Source organism: Dama dama, chromosome 33, assembly GCF_033118175.1.
Source record: "Dama dama isolate Ldn47 chromosome 33, ASM3311817v1, whole genome shotgun sequence".
NCBI lineage: Eukaryota > Metazoa > Chordata > Mammalia > Artiodactyla > Cervidae > Dama > Dama dama.
In genome coordinates this window covers 58805183-58821451 of record NC_083713.1, presented here as the reverse complement: position 1 = coordinate 58821451, position 16269 = coordinate 58805183, and the positions used below count along the sequence as shown (strand labels likewise).

At 39.9% G+C, this 16269-nt stretch overlaps 1 pseudogene; it reads right to left on the bottom strand.

The window, feature by feature from the left end:
* Positions 1 to 15904, bottom strand: part of LOC133051014 (aldo-keto reductase family 1 member B1-like) — a 33452-nt pseudogene extending 17548 nt beyond the window's left edge.
* Between the last annotated feature and the right edge of the window lie 365 nt (positions 15905 to 16269).

Sequence of the window (16269 nt, the reverse complement as noted above, 5' to 3'; positions counted from 1 at the left end):
CTTATGTTCCTTTATACTTGCTGTTCTCGCCACCTGGAATGCTGCATACTCTCTGTATGAATAATAAGATCATACAATGAACCTAGTTGGACAAAGATACTTAGAAGGATTCCTAGCCATTACTGTAGGAGGCAGAAAGAGAAAAGAACAGAAAGTCATTCTCCTGTGTATGGAAGAAATTTTTGCTATACTACTCTCCTCTGTGTAAGTTCTTAAGTTTCTTTGAGTTTTAGTCTCCAGCACTTAAAAATGAGGATAACCATATGTCATATGACTGCTGTAAAGATAAAAATAAAAAGATCATATGAAATGTTATAGGCAAGGTTAATACTATTTTGGGGGTTCATTTCAGACCATCAATTATATGACTATGATTTTCTCCCAGTTCTGTTAGTGTAATTTTTCCCTTTAGGACTGGCCAAGAACTGTCACTAGGAGGAATCTATCTTCTATATATTCATTCTTTGTCTTTACCATCAAGAGACTCACCTAGACCAAGATTATTCACTATTAAAAAAAAAAAAATCATCAATTTTGCTTAAGAGTTTTAGCTGACATGTAAAATAAGTGTGGAGTTATTTTGAGAATTTAGGGATTTTACTCCAACTGTAATTCTTAGAAATTATGTTTTTAGTAATTCTTAGAAACCCTTTGGTCAGGTCCATTTTTTAATCTTTCTCCTTCCAGTACCACAAGATCCCTTCTCCTTACTTTTCAATGCGTGTCTAGTATGTCTTCTTTATTCTTTTTGCTGTAAGTTAATTTCTTCTATGTAGTCTGTGATTTCTGCTCTACCATGACTTCAACTATTCTGTCTCTCTACTTGATGTAATTTTATAGATCTCGCTCCTAAGAATAAGAGTTTATCTTTATCCCTTAGTTCAAATTCTTGTGAGTTGGATAAAGCTACTCAGGTCAAGAGTTCAGGTTAGCTGGAACAACATGGCTCCTTATGGACACCCTACATTCCCAAGAGCTGTGCCACAGAAGATGATTTGGGTCTGATGGCAAAAGTAAACATGTCTATTGAGTGATATCTTTTTTGATTCATTTCCTAGAGTAATGGAAATAAAAACTAAAATAAACTAATGAGGTCTAATTAAACTCAAAAGCTTCTGCACTGCAAAGGAAACCATAAACAAAATGAAAGATAATCCACACAATGGAAGAAAATATTTGCAAATGATGCTACCAACAAAGGATTAATCTCCAAAATTTACAAATAGCTCATGTGACTTCAAAACAAAACAAAAACCCAATCAAAAAATAGGTGGAAGGCCTAAATAGACATTTCTCCAAAGAAGACCTACATGAAAATACACTCAACATCACTAATTACTAGAGAAATGCAAATCAAACCTACAATAAGATATCACTTCACACAGAATGGCCATTATCAAAAAGACTACAAATAATAAATCCTGGAGAAGTTGTGGAGAAAAGAGAACTTCCCTACACTGCTGGTGGGAATATAAATTGGTACAGCTACTATGGAGAACAGTATGGAGGTTCATTAAAGTACTAAAAATAGAGCTACTATATGATCCAGCAGTCCCACTCATGGCCATCTGGAGAAAAGCATGGTTTGAAAGGATACATGCACCTCTATGTTCATTGCGCCACTGTTTACAATAGCCAAGACATGGAAGAAATCTAAATGTTCATTGATGGATGAATAGATAAAGAATATGTGGGGTGTGTGTGTGTGATGGAATATTACTCAGCTGTTAAAAAGAATGAAATGATGGCATTTGCAACAACATGGATGGATTTTCAGATTATCATACTAAGCGAAGTAAGTCAGAGAAAGACAAATATCATATGATACCACTTATATGCAGAATCTTAGAAATGATACAAATAAATTTATTTAAAAAGTCAAACAGAATCATAGACTGAGAGAACAAATTTATGGTTCCTGGGGGAATGGTGGGATGGTGGGAGGGATGGATAGGGAGTTTGGGGTTGACATGTACATGCTGCTATATTTAAAATAGAGAACAAACAAGGACTTTGTGTATAGCACAGGGAACTCTACTCAATACTCTGTAGTAACCTAAATGTGAAAGAATTTTAAAAACAATCAGTCAGTTCAGTCGCTCAGTTATGTCCTACTTTTTGCTACCCCATGGACTGCAGCATGCCAGGCCTCCCTGTGTATCACCAACACCCAGAGTTTACTCAAACTCATGTCCACTGAGTCAGTGATGCCATCCAACCATTTCATCCTCTGTCGGCCCCTTCTCCTTCCACCTTCAATCTTTCCCAGCAACAGGGTCTTTTCAAATTGAGTCAGCTTTTTGCATCAGGTGGCCAAAGTATTGGAGTTTCAGCTTCAACATCAGTCTTTCCAATGAATATTCAGGACTGATTTCCTTTAGGATGGACTGGTTGGATCTCCTTACAGTCCAAGGGACTCTCAAGAGTCTTCTCTAACACCATAGTTCAAAAGCATCAGTTCTTTGGTGCTCGGCTTTCTTTATAGTCCAACTCTCACATCCATACATGACTACTCGAAAAACCATAGCCTTGACTAGATGGACCTTTGTTGGCAAAGTAATGTCTCTGCTTTTTAGTATGTTGTCTAGGTTAGTCATAACTTTTCTCCCAAGGAGTAGGTGTCTTTTAATTTCATGGCTGCAATCACCATCTGCAGTGATTTTGGAGCCCCCAAATATAAAGTCTGCCACTATTTCCACTGCTTCCCCATTTATTTGCCATGAAGTGATTGAGACTGGATGCCATGGTCTTAATTTTCTGAATGCTGAACTTTGAGCCAACTTTTTCACTCTTCTCTTTCACTTTCATCAAGAGGCTCTTTAGTTCTTCTTCACTTTCTGCCATAAGGGTGGTGCCCCCTGCATATCTGAGATTATTGATATTTCTTTCAGTAATCTTGATTCTAAAATAGATACATGTATTTGTATAAATGAATCATTCTGCTATACATCTGAAACTAATACAATATTGTTATTCAACTATAATCAACTATAAATAGTTGATTGTTAATCAACTGTATAATAAAGAGTTTACCTTTAAATCTTACTAGAATTTAAGACTACCTGAAATCTGACAATCTTCTAGGATCTATCAGAGGATTCTGGTTGTACAAGGGAAAAGGTAGGGAGAAGGTCCAAGGACTGACCTCAACTTTAGGATTCCAGGAATTTTTTCTTACTTGGTTTCCATTCTGCATTCTGGAAAGTTTCTTTCTGTTTAGATTTTTTCTAGTTTGTCTCATCTAGATTATTTGGGTTTCCTGAAGTTCAGTGTCACAGCAAGGGGAATGAGAAAATAGAGCATGTGCAATTTTTCAGTTTCTCTCCCAGATCTGCCTTATGACCTTCAGATAAAAGGGGAAACTGGAAACTGAAAGCTTCAAAACACTCATACCTACCTGGCTATAGAGGACACTGTGGTTGCTTCCCCAACATCTCTGTCACCCTTTCCCCGTGGTATCCCCAGGCAATGCAGATAGATTGATCCACTCCAACATCTGGGTAGGTGAGTTCAGATTTGATTAACTGCAAGGCCACAGTTACTGCTTAAGGAGGTCTATTTCTTAGTCTGTCAATCTTAGCATTCCTCTGGCCACAGGGGATGTGTAAGAATGAGCATTACATAAAACTTGGTCAATAGGACATAAATGTGACACTTTATTTAAAAAAAGTGCTTTTCTGACAAACTTAATACCAAGTAGGATTATTCTTTCATTAGACAAGGACATATGTAAATCAGATTACAACTGGCCATCTTGTTATTATGAAAAAGCCAGACTTTATAAAAAGCAGTTATTATGGAAATCAGCTAAGAGAAATCAAAAGGAAATGGGTCTTGACAGCATCACTGAACACTCACGTGAAACAAATCTGAAGTTCTTCTTTGTATTTTTTAGCTATATGAGCCAATATAGTATATGTATTATTTAAGACATTTGCAGTAATTTTTTTCTTGCTTCCAAAAACATCCTAACAGATACATTTGCTTCAGAATTAAACAAAAAGAAAACTCTTGTTGGTCTATATAACTGAGATTATCCAAGGTATTCTATCTTCATACAAGACTGGATACTGCAACAGATCCTGGATACAGGAACTGTTTTGTCTCTCTTCTACTTAGTTGGACTTATTTTCTGGTTTCATTCAGCAGCTCTCAGATAGTCAAAGGTCTGCTTCTGAAGCAAGGGGTGGAGTGAACAACCCTAGGAGAATACAGTAAAAGTAAAATGAAGGGTAATTATTTAGTGGAAAATTGCATAAATTGATCAGAAGAAGAATGGATGAATTCTGGGCAGGAGTAAAAATAGGTATCTACTAAATAAGGGCAAATCACTTGACTAAAAAGTCCTTAGTTCTAGTCTCAGTTGATCTGTAATTCACTGGATATGACCTTGGAAATGTTACTTAAATTCTTTTAACCTTGATTTTCAAATACTGAAGTTAGCATAAACAATCTTTAAGGTTTACTTTGATTTTATTTTAATGTGATAGTATACTAAATATACTATAGTATACTGTGGTTGTTCAGTCGATCAGTCATGTCCAACTGTTTGCAACCCTGTGGACTGCAGCATGCCAGGCTTCCTGGTCCTTCACCGTCTCCCGGAGCTTGCTCAAACTCATGTCCATTGAGTTGGTGATGCCATCCAACTATCTCATTCTGTCATCACCTTCTCCTCCTGCCTTCAATCTTTCCCAGCATCAGGGGCTTTTCTAAATAGTAGGCTCTTTGCATCAGGTGGCCAAAGTATTGGCGCTTCAGCATCCTTCCTTCCAATGAATATTCAGGACTGATTTCCTTTAGGATTGACTGGTTTCATCTCCTTGCAGTCCATGGGACTCTCAAGAGTCTTCTCCAACACCACAGTTCAAAAATATCAATGCTTCAGTGCTCAGCCTTCTTTATGGTCCAATTCTCACATCCATACATGACTATCGGAAAACCAAAGCTTTGACTAGACGGACCTCTGTTGGCAAAGTAATGTCTCTGCTTTTTAATATGCTGTCTAGTTTGGCCATGGGTTTTCTTCCAAAGAGCAAGCATCTTTTAATTTTGTAGTGGTCACAGTCACCATCTACAGTGATTTTGGAGCTCAAGAAGATAAAGTCTGTGGTTGTTTCCATTGTTTCCACATCTATTTGACATAAAGTGATGGGACCAGATGCCAGAATCTTCATTTTTTGAATGTTGAGTTCTACTGTTGAGCTTTTTGAATGTTGAATACCATAGTACAATGTAGTATAGTGTATTTAGTATACTATCACATCAAAAGAAAATCAAAGTAAACCTTCAAGATTGTTTATGCTAACTACAACATTTGAAAATCAAGGTTAAAAGAATTTAAATGACTTTTTCAAGGTCACCTCCAGTGAATTATAGACCAACTTGGACTAGAACTAAGGACTTCTTAGTCAAGCAATTTGCCTGTAAAAACTGGGAGGAGGTGACATATCAGTAAGAAAGAATAATTCAGTGCCTTAGTTAGGTTTCTTACACAGTATAACTCTGGGACTATCACCTTTGCTGAGAGGAGGATAACAGTTTGCTCTTTGCTTCATTATGGGGGGGAGAAAATAGGTGCTTCAATTTAGCAAAAAGTTTTAATCTAGGGAGAAAAAAATCTCTTCAAATACACCACAGCATACCTCTGTGAAGGTTATTTCTTTATTTCTTGGCATATTGGCATCTTATTTATTATACCTGTTAAAGCCACATATGGATTTCTTCTACTGCCTAATACTCATCAGAAATGAAAAATCAAGTTGCTTTGATCCTGCAAGAACATTTTAATCACAGGATGAATTAAATACAAGTCAGCAATTTATATCTGACTTGTAGAGCATCTGAAACCCTGAATCTCATCTGAAAAGGCAAAAAGAAGAAGAGAAATGACTATTTACACTATTCTTTTTTCAGGGTAAAGAGTCACTTTTCACTATACTTCTTTCAGGGAATATGTAAATAATTATTTAATAATAAGAGGCGAAAGAAAGTAAAGAGGGTTGTATATAATGGCTACAGGTTTGACAGATCAAATTCAGAAAGTAATAGGACAAAATGTGAAATATTTCTCAAAGTTGAAGGGCTTCAATTCAAGGGCCAATGAAACCATAAGTGTGGTCCTTTGGCTTCTAGAGCCACTGCATAGTTTTTTCATCTGACACTGTCAGAAAGAATTTTAAATGTTTTGCAGGCTACTCACAGGTTAGAGTCCCAAAGAGATTTTAAAGGTATCATAAAAGTTGTGATAATACATATTTTTCTTCTTACAGAGTGGGTCAAAGGTTCTATTAAAAAGCCTCTTTAATATAAAATGAACATATGAAATTCTCAGATAGGAACTCTATGCAGAACAGACAATTTCTAACATAATGACACCAGATTTTGTCCCAACAGAGGGGTCAAATAGCTTCAGTGTGTAACCTCAGTTGTAGTAATTTTATGTCACTAATTTTCCATTAGTGGAGCTATGCAGGGAGTTGTGTTGCAAGCAGAGAGAAAACATAACTTCAAGTTATTGGTCTTATATATTGCTATTCATGTGGAAAAAAAAAAAAACAGGCATGAATTTAAAGGGAGATAGATGCAGAGGTAGATGCAAAGTAGACCATTTACTGTAAACATAAGTGTTTTATTCATATATTCTTTCATTCATCATATTTCTGAATATTTCCTATGAGCCAAATTCAGCATGACTCATTAGATTCTTTCAGAAGTGGTATTGAGGGACTTTAAGTACATTCACTGGAAGAACCGATTAGAAAAGTGTAAGAAAACACCTAGCTGTGTGTATATGTACATACCTGTGTACATGGAATTTGATACAATAGTTTTTAACTTTTTAAAATAATTTAAGATTTGTAACATGTCGTATAAAAAGTGCCATATGCTAAGTCACCTCAGCTGTGTCTGACTCTTTGTGACCCTTGACTGTAGCCCTCCAGGCTTCTCTGTTCTGGCGCTCTCCTGGCAAGAATACTGGAGTGGGTTGCCATGCCCTTCTCTAGAGGATCTTTCATACCCGGGGATCAAAACCATATCTCTTTGGTCTCCTGCATTGGCAGGCCAGTTCTTTACTACTAGTGCCACCTGGGAAGCCCATATAAAGAGTACAGAGAATTATTTCTAAGAATCTATATCGAGGAAATAATCAGACACATGTGTACAGGTTTATCAATGAGGATGTTCATTACAAGGCTACTTATGAGCAAAACTGAAAATAATTTAAGTGAATATCAATTGAGAACCAGTTAAATACATTAAGATATATTCACATTATTAAATATTTATAGCCATTGAATACTGCATACAAATTAAATATTTATTTATCATAACCTCAATTTTATTATGTAACCTTATGAAAGAAAATGAAAGTGTTAGTTGCTCAGTCTTGTCTGACTCTTTGTGGCCCAATGGACTGTATTCCATCAGGCTCCTTTGTCCATGGAATTCTCTAGGCAAGAATACTGGCATGGGTAGCCACTCTCTCCATGGGATCTTCCTGACAGGGATCAAATCTGAGTCTCCTGCATTGCAGGTGGATTCTTTACTATCTGAGGCACCAGTAATCTTATGGACATATACAAAATTTGAAGGAAGTTTATACCCAAAGAGCTGTTGTCTTTAGGTGGTGGTGACTAGTTTTTTTCTGGATAGTATATTTTCAGGTAGTTGTGCTTTCTCAGATTAAAAGCAGAATTTGAGGAGTGAATATCTGAATATCAACTAACTGCTAAATCACAACTGTTGGGTCATGATTCTCTGTTTTTGATGGTATTCTCTCAGTCACATTTAGGTTTACATGTTAGCAGAGAATGTGATTGTATAATGTGATATATCTGTGACATAGTAAAGGGCTCACTGCATAAAACTCCATCCAACTCCTGTAAAAAAATGTTTTTTTTTGTTTTTATTTTTTGTTTTTGCCACAGCTCATGGCATGAAGGATCGTAGTTCCCCAGCCAGCTGGCATTTGACCAGTGCCCCTTGCAGTGGACACACAGAATCTTAACAACTGGACCACCAGGGAAGTCCCAGATCCATCTGATTTCTTGCTAATGCCTTGAATTCCACAGATGGACATATGGTTTTAATGTTTAAACAGCACAAAGAAATAAATCAATGACTGAAATTCACATTATGTGTCAATACTGTTAATACATTCCCTTAAGAGGGGGATTTTGAAGAAGGCAGAGGGAAGTAGTTGAAGTTGAACCTGCTTTAAAGAGGGGAAAAAAGACTTTGAGGGAAGTTGCTGGAGATGAAGATAGCCGTCACTGATTTCTGATTTTACAGCTTTCCTGAGGGTTGATTTACATTTAGTCATGCAAAAGGATATGCTTTGTGATATTTAAGTATTCCTTTTTCAAACTATGAGATTTCATTTTGAATTATTTCTCCTGTTGATTAATGGTCTTTCCCATTAGACTGGAAGTTCCCTGAGGGTGGGGGCTTTGTTTTCTATGCTATTACAATCTTAGCTCCCAGTGCCTTTGCAAATTAAAAATGTATCTAAAAATATTTGGTCAACCTACATTTTTAGAAACAGAAAAGGCTTTGGAACCAGATAGATCTGGTTATTACAATGGCTCTGTCACTACCACTACGATCCTTTCTTCCTCCCTTCCTTCCTTCACTGCTTCTTTCCTTCCCTTCCTTCTACAAATATTAGCTAAACATCAACAATATGAAGCTTTATGTTAAATGTAAGCAAGTTAAAAACTTCATGACCTCAATGTTTTATCATGACAAAGTGAAGATAAAATAGTTCTCATTTCTAGATGGTTGAGAATATTCTGTGCAAGGAGAAATTATGGATTTGAGATATCTTGCATCGTTTTCACAGTTTCCTAACTTAGTAAATGATAAATGGTAGCTATTAATAGCATTATAGTACTGTATAATAAAGCATTCCTTTGCACTTAGTCATGATTTATAATGCAGATATTTATTGAGTACTCATGGAGGTCCCGGGATTGTTCTTTAGATCATCAATACAAACATGACAAAGACAGCGTCCTGGGCCTCTGGGATCTCACATCACAGTGAAAAACGTACCATAGGGGCACAAAACCAAGTTACCTGAAACATTTTTTGCCTGGCCAAGTTACGTGACCCCTCCTCCCCATACTGTATTTAAAAAAAAAAAAAAATTTTTTTTTAATTAAAAAAAAAAAAAAATCCTTAAAGCTAAATGAGTCTAAGTCACTCACAGAAGTTGCAGGCTTCCCTTGGGTAATTCATTACTTGACTGACCTTAGTGTGACAGAATGAAGGTCATCTGAGTGGAAGCAAAGGATGCTGGCTTTTCTGTAGGACTTCAACTTTTGAAGGGAGCACGGTCCTAACTCATTCTCAGTTGACCCAATCAGTACTAGGCTTTGTGTATCAGTTTCTAGAATAGATGTGAGTGCTCTCCCATCAAGACTTTGTGGGAAGGAAGGGCCAGGGGTAAGAGACCTAGATTTCTGCAAAAGCAATAGAAACAAAGGATATTCAGGGGACAGGGAGATGAACAAAATTTAGGAATAAAGTTGAGCTTTACACTGAACATTGAATCAGAATGCACTAGGTAGAATATCAGAAACAGTTCTGGGCATATAAAAAAAAAAAATTGTATTTTCCTCCTTATTGTCTGTCACTTGTGTAATACATGTGTGTGTGCTCGGTCACTTCAGTCGTGTCCAGCTGTCTGTGACACTATGGACTGTAACCTCCCAGGCTCCTATGTCCAAGGGATTTTCCAGATATGAATACCGGCTGAAGTGTGTTGCCATTTCCTATTCCAGGGGATCTTCCCAAACCAGGGACTGAATGTACATCTCTGCGCCTCTTGCATTGGCAGGCGTCTTCTTTACCACTAGCACCACTTGAGAAGCCCTGCATAAGCCCTGCATAAATGGACAGTTCTTTTTAGGCCTAATCTTAGAGCACTGAGGCAGACTCCTGATACCTGCAAATCTTGAGGTCCCTGGAATGAGAGAACAGAGAAAAGGACTGGAAATGGCTGTCTGAAATCTCCTGATGGAAATTCATAGCAACAGCTTCTAGACAAATCCTGCTACATGTAGACAATTCCTGCTGCCTGCAGTGGCAGACATGTCAGTACCACACGAGTGTGAATGTAGCTGACTTCTCATGTTTGCCGTGTGCTCAGTTGCTCAGTCATGCCCGACTCTTGGCAATCCCATGGCCTGTAGCCTTCCAGCCTCCTCTGTCCATGGAATTCTTCAGGTAAGAATACTAGAGTAGGTTGCCACTATTCCAGGGGATATTCCTGACCCAGAAGATATTCCTGACCCAAGTATCGAACTCACATCTCTGATATCTCCTGCAGTGGCACAGGGCTCTTTACCACTCTACCACCTAGATTAACAATTCAATCAAAGTGGGGGTATTGAAGACCCTCCATAACATATGACTGGAGGGGAAAAATTGGGGAATTTTGCTGATTATACAGAAACTTTCTTGTTGAATCTAAAAAGGAACTATTCGATCACTGATGAAAAAAGTCCCTCTCATTGTCCTTCAAAGAAAATCTCGATCTTCAGAGGCAAATCTATGTGTGACTGCAAGTACAGGATTCCTGGATGAAATGTTCTCTTTTAAGCAGAAATAGTTCAGAAGGTTGGAGCCAAAGAGAAGCAGCTATCTGCTCTTCCTGTTTCCTAGCTACAGCCCTGAAGTAAGCTCCAACCCAGCTGGAAATGAGTTTTGACTGGGGCAATTATATAGATGTCACTGTAAGCTGTTATCTTATCAGATTTTTTCTTTTCTTTCAGAGTCCCAGCATCATCTTTCAGAGGGACTGGATTACTTAGGATAAAGAGAGCTTAGATACATTGCCATGATAAAAACAAAGATGTCTCAGACATTGGCTTTACAATGTTAGCCACAGATGCAAACTGCTTGAAAAGATACATGAGAATAAAAGCAAACCCAGCTCACTCATTGCTCAAGCCGTAATGATAGTCAGACTTTTCAAAGATCCTGGACACTGATTGATTTATCCATTGCATAGTTTGCATCTTACTTGAGGAAATTCTTTAAATGCAGGGTCCCTCCAATGCATGCTGAAATGTCTTTTAGTGTCTATTGGGAGAAGCGTCTAGAATCTTACCAACAAATCTGGATTCTGTGAAGCTTACTCAATGCTTGGAACAAAAATACACCCATTCAAGAGTGCAATCTCAGTGAATGAGTGCATACCTGCCACATTTTCTGATGAAGATATGGTCTAGGAATGGACAGTAGCCCCTGAAATGCCCCACAAAAGATTAAGCAGGTAAGAAAGGTAATTTACAATTTTGCACATTTGTGAAAGAGAGGTGGCCTTAGCAAAGTGAAAATGGCAGGTTAGCTTTCAGCTACATTCTCCATTAGAGAATGGGGGAGATTAAAAGGCAATGAGAATGCTCAAACTACTGCACAATTGCACTCATTTCATGTGCTAGTAAAGTAATGCTCAAAATTTTCCAAGCCAGGCTTCAGCAATACGTGAACCATGAACCTGCAGATATTCAAGCTGGTTTTAGAAAAGGCAGAGGAACCAGAGATCAAATTGCCAACATCCACTGGATTATCAAAAGAGCAAGAGAGTTCCAGAAAAAACATCTATTTCTGCTTTATTGATTATGCCAAAGCCTTTAACTCTGTGAATCACAATGAACTGTGGACAATTCTGAAAGAGATGGGAATACAAGACCACCTGACCTGCCTCTTGAGAAACCTGTATGCAGGTCAGGAAGCAACAGTTAGAACTGGACATGGAACAACAGACTGGTTCCAAATAGGAAACGGAGTTCGCCAAGGCTGTATGTTATCACCCTGCTTATTTAACTTATATGGAAAGTACATCATGAGAAACGCTGGGCTGGAGGAAGAACAAGCTGGAATCAAGATTGCTGGGAGAAATGTCAATAACCTCAGATATGCAGATGACACTACACTTATGGCAGAAAGTGAAGAAGAACTAAAGAGCCTCTTGATCAAAGTGAAAGAGGAGAGTGAACAAGTTGGCTTAAAGCTCAACATTCAGAAAACTAAGATCATGGCATCCAGTCCCATCATTTTGTAGCAAATAGATGTGGAAACAGTGGAAACAGTGGCTGACTTTATTTTCTTGAGCTCCAAAATCACTGCAGATGGTGATTGCAGCCATGAAATTCAAAGACACTTACTCCTTGAAAGGAAAGTTATTACCAACTTAGACAGCATATTAAAAAACAGAGACATTACTTTGTCCACAAAGGTTCGTCTGGTCAAGGCTATGGTTTTTCCAGTGGTCATGTATGGATGTGAGAGTTGGACTATAAAGAAAGATGAGTGCTGAAGAATTGATGCTTTTGAACTGTGGTACTGGAGAAGGCTCTTGAGAGTCCCTTGGACTGCAAGGAGATCCAAACAGTCAATCCTAAAGAAATCAGCCCTGAATATTCATTGGAAGGACTGATGCTGAAGTTGAAGCTTCAATAGTTTGGCCAACTGATGGGAAGAGCCAACTCATTTGAAAAGACCCTAATGCGGGGAAAGATTGAGGGCAGGAGGAGAAAGGGACGACAGAGGATGAGATGGTTGGATGGTATCATCAACTCAATGGACCTAAGTTTAAGCAAACTCCAGGAGATACTGAAGGATAGGGAAGCCTGGCGTGTTGCAGTCCATGGAGGGTTGCAAAGAGTCGGACATGACTGAGCAGCTGAACAACAACATTTAATAAATGGGATAAAATATCAAAGAGTTTTAAGTGATTTTTCCATACAGCTAGTATATGACAGAATCATTTTCAGATCAGTTTTTGCCTCAAATGTCAGTGTCATTTCCACCATATCACAATGGCCTCTTCACCGACTTCAGAAAATTCTATGAAGGACGCAAAGCACAGGTTAAGTCCTGTTTCTTGAAAGTCTAACCTTGTCCACTGAGTCCATGATCGTCTCTCTTTCCTAAAAATCTGCCTTACAGATTTCCTCATTATGGGATTCAAGCAAACAGCATCATTACTTTCTTTTTCAAACTTCGTATGTGCATGTTATCTGTCAGGCGAGTGTAATCTCCTCTGTTCTGTCTCGTCTTAACAAAAATTTAAAGCGACAGATACTAAAGCCCTCAGTGCATCACAGCTCTTGGACAGACTGTGGTCTCGAAAAGACCGTGTTATAGCTCTTAGATCAATGTTACAGCTCCATGTTACAACTCAGTTTTATTTAGAAACTAGCAGGAAGATACATCCTTGAGCGTGAGGGCATGCCTACTCAAATATGCGAAGAGGAGAGAGAGAGAGAGCAAGAGCGAGAGAACGAGCACACGAGCGTGGGAGAGGAGAAAGAGAGGCCCCTGGCCCTTTGGCTCCTCTTTTTATATGTTTTTTCCTCCACCCCCTGGGCCTGCCCTATGTAAGTTGGGCTATCTGGGATTGCTGTTTCTTCTACCTGACGTCCTCACTCCGGTCCTCGGACTTTTCTTTGACCTTCCTTTGTTCTATTTGTGTAGGCTTTTCCCTTCCTTGTCTTTTAGCCACTGCCATTTTAGACTCCTGTTTCCTATTCCAACTACCTAACATTCCCCACTCAAGAGATGGGAGGCCCAATTCTTTGGGAATAGGGGTGTCAAGGTCTTTCTGGCTATTTCCTGCTGAAATGGGACAGCGAGGGGTATTGGGCCTCCCCCTCTTGCTAGTCTCAGACCTCAGAATCCTTATAGTCCATCTAAGGATGGGTAATATTTTCCGTGGTTGGCTGTAGTTTTATATATCCTTGTTGAACTGGCACTGCTTGTTGGAGCTTGTTGACCTGGCAGCAGAGGCTTAGACTCTATGGTCTCAAAATTGGAGACTACTGCATAACCGGCTCTTCTTTTTCCATCCAAGACAAAGCTGCTTCCATGAGTGTACCAGATTTTCTCAGAATTGGCCAGAGGATCTTCCCAACAATCCCTCTCGGGGTTTCATCCAGCGTTCCAAGGTTTCTAGGCAAGAGTGAAAGGGGAGAGAGCCCTTGCAGGTAGGCAGGAGGGTGGCTGGGTTAAGAACCTCACAAGGGGATATAGTGAAGCCTGGATTTTCCATCAGCACTATTTGATATCTGAGGATTCTTTGATCAGACATCCATAAAAGGCCTCTCCCATTTAGGAGTTGTTTTACTTTGTGGCTGGTAAAAATAGTTAGTCTGCCCCCAAAGGAGAGTTTTAAATCTTCTTCTATCAGGATTGCAATAGTTGCAAGATTTCGAAGGCAGGGAGACCAGCCTTGGTGGGTTAGGTCAAGCCTCTTGGATAAATAAGCTACAGGTTGGGGCTCAGATCCCAACCTTTGAGTTAGCACTCCCAAGGCTATTCTGTCTCTTTCGTGAACATAAAGTTGGAAAGGGTGTAACGGGTTCTTCAGTAGTAACCAGACACTGTAGGGCTCTAGGGGCTGAAAAGCTTTCCGTCACAAGGGTGGTCCTCAGTTTAGTGAGTATATCTCTTCCCAATAAGGGAGTAGGACACTCAGGGACCACCAGAAACTGGTGGGAAAATATTTGTCCATCCCAGCAACAAAGAAGTGCTCAGGTGGATCTTTTAGTAGTTGCTTTTCCTGTAGCACCCAAAATGGCACAGGTTTGGGAGGAGAAGGCTCTGGAATAGGAGCTCAAGACAGAGTAGGTAGCCCCTGTGTCAATCAAGAAATTCTCAGACCTATCTGCCACATCCAGTTGCTCCCTTAGCTCCAGCCCCATGATGGTTATCTGTGACAGGTGGGCTGGCTGGAGCAGGCCGCTTCAGTCCTGTTGAGCCATCGTGAGGGAAGGCTTGGCGCTTGACCTTGAGCCTCTTGGGTCCCGAGGGCAGAGTGCCGCCCAATGTCCCAGTTGATGGCATTTGTAGTAAGACATTTTAGGAGACTTGTCACGGTTTGGATACTCTTTGGCCCAATACCCCACCCGTCTACAGATTAGGCATTTGCCTCGTGCCTTGTGCTTTAAGGACTTGGGTTGGCCATAGGGCTTCCCTGGAGGGCGGCCACCATCTGGGCATGTCTCGCCTCTTTCCTTCTCTCCCTCTCATGGGCCTTGGCCTCCTTCTCCTGTTCTTTGTTCTAAAAGGTATTAGTTGCTATCTGGACCATCTCATCTAAAGAGGCAGCAGGGACCTGCTGTTGTAACTTTATTCTGATATCTGATGCACACTGGGACAGGAATTTGTCCTTTAAAATCACTTGTCCCTCATAAGAGTCTCAGTCCAGATTGGTAAACTTTTGGAGGGCCTCTTTTAGCCTTTCCAGAAAGGCAGTGGGGTTCTCACTGGGCTCCTGAGTTATTGCTGAGACCCGGGCATGGCTGATTACTTTTTGCTGGGCTGCTTTCAGTCCTGCCTCACACAGATTAGAAAACGGGAAAGGGATTTCCCAGATGTGCTCAGGGTCATTATAATTCCAATTAGGATCTGAGGAGAAGACTGCAGTTTCCCCTACTGGGTATTTATCACTTGACATATGAAGCCCTGTTCCATACCTTCAGGCTTCCTTTAAGACCCTAGTATGCTCAGGGTCAGATAACTTGGACTAAATATGACCATGATGTCCTTCCACGTCAGGTCAAAGGCCAAGGTAATGTGTTGGAATGTATTTATATTTTCCTGGGTCATCTGTATAGCTTCCCCAATCTTGTCTGATATGTCTTAGTTCTAAGATGAAGAAGGACTTATGGACCCGGGTTGGTCTGAATTCTCCTCCAGTTTCAACTAAGGGACATACTTGAGTTGGCTTTTGTGGAAGGAGTGTTCCTGGATATGGGGGCACGTTTGGATACAAGGAAGGAACACCAGGCACCTCGGGAGCTGTGGGAGGCTCCAGTCTCTTTGGGGGTGTGACAGGTGAGCCTTCACGAGGGGGTTCCTTCTCTTGGTTGCCTGTGCCTAACACCATTTGCCTAGTAGGCTCACTTTTAGGGCATACAACAATTCCATACTTAAGACAGACAACATTTTGAGGACCAGATCCCTAGGCAGGTCAAGGCAGGTTGGCCTCCTGGGACCCCTGGACTGGAGTTGGGCATCCCCAAAATCTCCAGCGTGACCAGTGCTGGGTAAGATTAAGGGGTTGTAACTTTAACTCATTGCCAGTTTGTTCACCACAGATGGGAATAGATACCCTGATGTAAGGCAATCCAAGCCTATGCCCTGAGACTGGGAAACAGTGAAACAGTCATAAGCCTTGTCCTCTTACTGCTCTAAGAGATTGTAAGTCATTGATTTCCTCCCCTAGTCCTCCATAAGAGCAGGTTAGGGTGT